This window comes from Orycteropus afer, unplaced genomic scaffold, assembly GCF_000298275.1.
Source record: "Orycteropus afer afer isolate SDZICR_OR568_19922 unplaced genomic scaffold, OryAfe1.0 scaffold00059, whole genome shotgun sequence".
NCBI classification, from domain to species: Eukaryota; Metazoa; Chordata; class Mammalia; order Tubulidentata; family Orycteropodidae; genus Orycteropus; species Orycteropus afer.
In genome coordinates, this window is record NW_006921646.1 from 6574942 (window position 1) to 6582172 (window position 7231).

Below are 7231 nucleotides of genomic sequence, written 5' to 3' on the forward strand. Positions count from 1 at the left end.
TAGAAGCCTAATCTTTGAAGTGAAAAAACGTCAGATGGTTCACTACAGATTAGTAAATAAGCACAAATAAGTCTATGCTTACCTTGTTTATTGGGTAATCCCACACTAGATAGCATGCTTGGTAAAGTAGAGAGTCAGCAGAAAAGAGGAAGACCCTCAATGGTATGGATTGACACAGTGGCTGCAACAATGGGCTCAAACATGACAACGATTGTGAGCATGGTGCAGGACTGGGCAGTGTTTTGTTCTGTTGTACATAGAGATGCTATGAGGCAGAACCAACTCAACACCACCTAATAACAACAACCACCCATTTAAATTCTGTTCATCTTTTAAGGGCCAACATAGAGCCTTGTTCCTTAGGATCCCCTTGGGATCTGATAATGGCCATCTTTTGTTTTTCCTCCTTTTTGTCTTATGTTTTTACTCATTTTTCTTGTGTCAATGTAAAAATAACCTGCAGATATCAATGAAAACTTATAAATGAAAGCTGCATCCTTCATGCTACCATACTCAACATAGCCTCTGGGTATTCCCTTTCAGGGTTAGTCTCACATATGATACTTTATACTGTTGTAATCCCGCACAGTATACTGTAGGCCCGTGGCCTTCAAAATGTTTTGACTATGACCCTGCAATACAAAGTATTTTACATCATGGCCCATTTAACCATTTAACCAAAATTTCATGATAAATCCCTTACCTCCTGTAATGGCCTCTGATATTTTCTGTTCTACTCTATTTTATTTAAAAAAAAAAAAAAAAAAAAGCTGTTGGCAGGAGACCTATTAAGTTCATTTCATGACCCATTAGTGGATAAACCCATTGTTGTCGAGTCAGTTCTGACTCTATTAATAGTGACCCTATGTCCCATGTAACAGGATAGAACTGCCCTATAGGGTTTCCAAGGCTGTAATATTTATAGAAGCCGACTGCCATATCTTTCTTGGAGCAGTTGACTGGTGGGTTTGAACCACCAACCTTTTGGTTAGCAGTCAAGACCTTAACTACTCTTTCATTAGTGGATACCAAACCAAAAACTCAACTGCTGTTAGTAAATTCTGATTCATAGTGACCCCAATTGGGTTTCCAAGGCTATAAATCTTTACAGAAGCAGATTGCCTCATCTTTCCTTGATGGAGCAGGTGGTGGGTTTGAACCACCAACCTTTCAGCTAACAGTAAATGCCTTAGCCACTACACCACCAGAGTTCCTTTCGTTAGGAATAAAAATTCAAAACTCAGTGCTATTGAGTCAATTCAGATTCACAGACCCCTACTGGGCTTCTGAGGCTGTGAATCTTTATGGAAGTAGACCACCCTATCTTCCTTCGGTGGAGCAGCTAGTGGGTTTGAACTGATAGACTTCTGTGTTAGCTGCCAAGTGCCTTATCCACTACACCACAAGAGCTCCTTTTATTAATGGATGTTGTTGTTGTTGTTATGTGCCGTCGAGTCAAACCTGACTCATAGTGACCCCTCCTTGGGTTTCCGAGTCAGTATCACTACAGAAGTAGGATTGCCCAACCTTCCTTCCGAGGAGTGGCTGGTGGGTTTGAACCACCAGCCGTCTGGTTAGCAGTCAAGTGCCTTAGCCACTATGCTACCAGAGCTGAACTGCAAATTGAAAAACACTGTCATAAACATTTTCTCACATCTTTGAAATTATTATTTGTAATAGTTATCTATGCCACCAAGTGAATACGTTCCAGTCCTGTGTTGGACATTATTTTATTGGACGTTGTCTTCAAATAATGGTAAAGAAAATATCTTTATGTGCATAGCTCTGTTCTTTTGAATTCTTTCTTTAAGATAAATTCACAGAAATGGAATTACTAGGTCAAAGAGTATGAAACCAGAATCAAAGCTCCTTATTTCCAGACCTCTTATCTCTTGTTGGAACCTGTGTTTCTGTGTGTGAATAATAACCCCAACCCACTGTTTTGGGAGAAAAAAAATTCTCAGATCTGTGTTCTCTTCTTGATAGAGTCATTGAATGATAGAACTGGAGAGGATCTGAGATAGCATCTCACTCAGCCTCTTGACTGAGGCCTGCAGAGGGAAAGCCTAGTAAATTCTGTCTGAACAGGAAGCAAGCTGTTGAGCAGTTGTTTAGTGCAGTCCTCAGCTTAATACCCAGCACAGGAAAAATTTATTCAAGAACATTGTCCATCAACTGTCAATCAACAGCATTTATTGTCAGAACATTCTTCATAGCATTGATTCCAATCCAGAAAAACCAGATTCTGTACTTCCCAATTATCACAGGCACTGTGGCCCAAGGGAGGTGAGAAGAGAAGGAAAAACACTGTGTTCTTTTAAAAGTGACTCCTTCTGTTTGGCTCTAAGGAAAAGCCAAGGAGATCTGAGTGTACCTCGTGTCAGTCCCTTGTCTCTCTCTATTCCTCTGCAAGATGAAGGGTGAGCAGTCATCCTTTTCCCTCAAACCAGACCAAATCAGTTGTTAAATTGATTTCAACTTCTAGCCACCCCATCTGTGTCAGAGCATAGAACTCTGCTCCACAGAGTTTTCAAAGTTGTGACCTTTCAGAAACAGATCTCCGGGGCTCTTTCCGAGACACCTCTAAGTGACTCCAAACCACTGACTTCTTGGTTAGTAGTTGAGTGCTTAACTGTTTGCTCCACACCGGACTCCTAACCTTGTAGCACAGGTCTGGTAATGGGGCAAAAAACTTGAAACAAGGCTGGAATGAGAGACCATGTGGAGTGGAGTGAGACCAACCTGGATTCCAATTCCAGTTCTGCCACTTGGCAGCAGTGGTGTGATTTGGAGCAAGATCCTTGACCTCACTGAGCCTCAGTTTCCATGTGTGTGATATGAGCTCATTGTGTCAGTCTCATAGAGTCATGGTGAGAATTAATAAATGGTTGGTTCTCTGGCTAGTGAGTGACCAAGAAAGACTCTGCTAGACTGATGGCTCTTGCCACTAGTTTTTCTTTATAAAGTTATAAAGTTGTTGTTATTCATGTTTCTGTTATTGTTTTGGTTTCTATCAGCTTTGACATTATTGTGAGTATTTTGTTATGAGTATGGGGCAAATACTTGGGTTGTTTTCCTGCTCTTGAGGTGTGTAGTTCATTGCAAAGGCAGCCCTCATTAGATGCCTCTTTCCTCAGAGTGACATGCCCACTTCACCTCTCGACTTATCCTTCTTTCTGAGACCTTTGGTGTGTCCAGATATTGTGGATAGCAGTGACCCCGTGGTGTCAGGGAGACTGAAAGCACCCCAGGCAGCCTACCAAGGCCCTTTCACACCCCTGGTACATACAAAGCCTGGCTTTGATTCCCATAGAAGCTGTTTGCCAAGCCTTATGCGGCATGGCCTGGCTTCATGCTGGAAATTTTGCTCACAAGCAGATGGATCACTGTGGACCCGCTGTCTGTCTGTCTTTTCCAGTGAACCTTGATTCTGAGTTGCTATTTGGCAGTTTGAGAGCTAAGTGCTTAAGGGAACCATAATGCTGAGTTTATTCCTATCCTTTTCTCACTATATGATCTTGGGAAGGTCAAGCCTCTTTGTCTCTTAATTTGCTTCTCTGCAAAATGGGCATAGTAGGGAGAACAATAGAATCCTTGGGATTCCTTCAGCTGCGATGCTCCAGGATTCTGTTTTTGCTGGTCTTGCTCTCTGTAAGGTATATTATATACGGCACCCTGGTAGGCTGTGAGGTAGACATATAAAATAAGAGCTAATCATTACCCTCAAGATATCTTTAATCTAGTTAGAGAGACAGATGGACAGCATGAAATAGTGAATGTTAGACATCATCTAATTAAGTGCCAGGAGCTCTGGTAGCATAGTGCCTAAGGCACTTGACTGCTAACCAGAAGGCTGGCGGTTCAAACCCACCAGCCACTCCTCGGAAGGAAGGTTGGGCATTCCTACTTCCGTAGTGATATTGCCTCGGAAACCCAAGGAGGGGTCGCTATGAGTCGGGGCCGACTCGATGGCAAATAACAACAACAACAACAATTAAGTGCCAGCTGTCTGATACTGTTGATGCATTAGGAGCTATGTGCTAGAGTATTTGGGGCTGGCTGGTGGAGGTTGTGGGTGCTGGATGATAGATGAAGTTGGGTTTGGTGGAGAGTGCATTCCAGGTGGGGGGCATAGCTTAAACAAGAGGGTAGAGGAAGAGTCCCTGGGTGGCACAATTGGTTAAGCACTTGAATACTAGCTGAAAGGTTGGCAGTTCAAAGCCACCCAGAGGCACCTTGGAGGATAGGCCTGGTGATCTACTTCTGAAAGTCGCAGGCTTGAAAACCCTGTGGAACAGTTCTGCTCTGCACACATGGGTCACTATGAGTTGGAATCAACTCAATGACAATTAACAACAACAAAAACATCTTGGGCATGATTTATAGTGGTCTACTCTGATGTCCAAGCAAGAGGGTAGAGGGGTAAGGGCTCAAATGCAAATTCTTCTCTGTTAGCTGGACTGCCTGTGCCAAAGGAGCCCTGGTGGCAGAATGGTTAAACATTTGGCTGCTAACGGAGAGGTTGGTGGTTTGAACCCACCAGCTGCTCCACAGGAGAAAAGACCTGTTTATCTGCCACTGAAAAGATTTATAGCCTAGGAAACCCTATAGAGTAGTTCTGGTGTGCCCGACAGGGTCACTGAAAATTGGAATCAACCTGACAGCACACAACAAAACAACAAACCCATGCCTAGAGGGACAGCCCTTTTTCAACTTCGTATGAAAGCAAATAAGTTGAACCAAATGAGTTGCCCTCAGGTTGACCCCATGTGTATCAGAGTAGAGCTGTGCTCCATGGTGTTTTCAGTGGCTAATCTACCAGAAGCAGTTCACCAGGCCTTTCTTCTCAGGCACCTCTGGGTGGACTCAAACCTTTAAACTTTTGGTTAGTGGGCAAGCGCTTCACTGTTTGCACTACACAAGGACTTCATAGGCTATGCCACAGCACCGGTTTATTTATCCTGGAGACTCGGGTCATTTTTTCCTTCATCTTGCCTCCTCCTGTGCTTGGCTGACCATTGTAGCCTCTCCCCAGACCTGGATTCCAGCCACAGCCCTAAGGGAGCCATTTCAGAGCAGGAGTAAGGGAGAGTGGAATCGCTCACTGTCAGAAGCATTTCAGGCAGGAAATGAAGAATTTCGTAGGTGGTTAAAAATACAGTGGAGGCTGATTTATGTTTGAATTTTGTTCCAGGACAGCAGATTATAGCCCAAGTTCTGAGGCAAAGTCAGCGGGGTCTTTATGGGCTGCTTGAATCAGTTTTATGTCTTAGCAATTTTTATGTTTCAGCTAAGCCAAGAGCTTGAACTTTTTTGTCCCATACTTCCCTAGGAGAAAACAACAACAGTATCAACAAACAATTCATGTACTACTCCTAACACCCAATCTCATTTAACCATATGAATGAGAAGAAAAAAAAAGCAACATGGATGAAAAGAATGTTCTACCTTTCTGTTTGATTGGTGTCTAATTTTAAATTAAATTGAATCAAATAATAAATAGACAACCTATGTGAGGCCCTGAAATAGATGTAAATAAATGTCATACAGGAGCCTTGGTAGTGCAATCGTTAAGCACTTGGCTGCTAGCTGAAAGGCTGGCAGTTTGACTCCACCCAGAGGCTCATGGGATAAAGACCTGGCAATCTGCTCCCATTGGGATTGTGCCTAAGGCACTTGACTGCTAACCAGAAGGTTGGCGGTTCAAACCCACCAGCCACTCCTTGGAAGGAAGGTTGGGCAATCTACTTCCATAGTGATACTGCCTTGGAAACCCAAGGAGAGGTCTCTATGAGTCAGGTCAGACTTGACGGCAAATAACAACAACAACAACATAGGTTAGTTATGGGAGCTTTGGTGGTAGAGTGCCTAAGGCACTTGACTGCTAACCAGAAGGTTGGCGGTTCAAACCCACCAGCCACTCCTTGGAAGGAAGGTTGGGCAATCTACTTCCATAGTGATACTGCCTTGGGAAACCCAAGGAGGGGTTGCTATGAGTCGCGTCCAACTCGACGACACATAACAACAACGTAGGGTAGTTATGAGTTGGAATCCACTGTATACTACACAACAGCAGCAGCAACAATCATCATGTAGGAGCCCTGGTGGCACAATGGTTAAGCATTTGTCTGCTAACCGAGAGGCTGGCGTTTTCAAGCAGGAAAAAGACTTGGCCATCTGCTCCCATAAAGATTATAGCCTAGAAGACCCTATGGGGCAATGCATAGATAAGAAGGGCACAGGGAAGGGGTAGTCACAGGAGGAGAGGGGAGGAGAGCTTTTTATGGTTGGGGATTATAATGGGACCTTGAAACCATATGTGCATGAACTGTTGACAGTAAAATGAACCTGGTTTGTAAATTTGCATCCAAATCACAATAAAAATTAAAAAAAAAACCATGAGGAAGTTTTATTCTGTCACATGGGGTCACTATGAGTTGGAATTGACTCAGTGATGCCCAACGACAAACATCACATAAGTAAAAGGACAGAGCTCTAAATATTATTGAATATGCTGATCACTACATTGCAGAATATCCTCTTGATGAGAAGAAATTTGTATTAGACATTTGTACCAAGATCAATTATCAGGCCTTTTCCTGAGTGGGGACCAGTTCTTATCTTATGGCTATTGTACCTTTTATAACAGATCATGCTTCTCCCTTCCCTTTGTTTGTGAGGAAGCTTAGATCTGAACTTGTACAGGGATCTTGAACCAACATAAGTTTCTATGTACCAGCTTTTCCTCTGCCTTTACTTTCTTTTTCTACTCTTGTTTGTTCTTTTGCCCTATCATTTCATCTATTTTTATCCCACTGTATTGTGTACATTTCAGTAAGCTACCTCAAATCCTTTTTTGGAACACAAAGGAGAATAAACAAATCAACAGATACATCTTGTGTTTGTAAATATGGCACTTTGTACTTTCTAAAGCAATTTAACTCTGTGGGTCTCACACAGCTCTGTCAGGAAAGTAGGGCAGGCTCAATTACCCCATCTTGCAGGCAAGGAAGTTGAGGTATGCCCATTAAGTAAGTTGCTTACAGAATAGGACCGACCCACCCCTTCAGCTATACAGAACACCACCTGAACTTTTATTTATTTATTTTTTCCTGGAAGTCTGTGTATTAACTCTTTTTTTTTTTTTTTTTAATTGTGATTTGGGTGAAGACTTACAGAGCAAATTCACTTTCCATACAGCAGTTCACATATACTTTGTCTCATGACATTG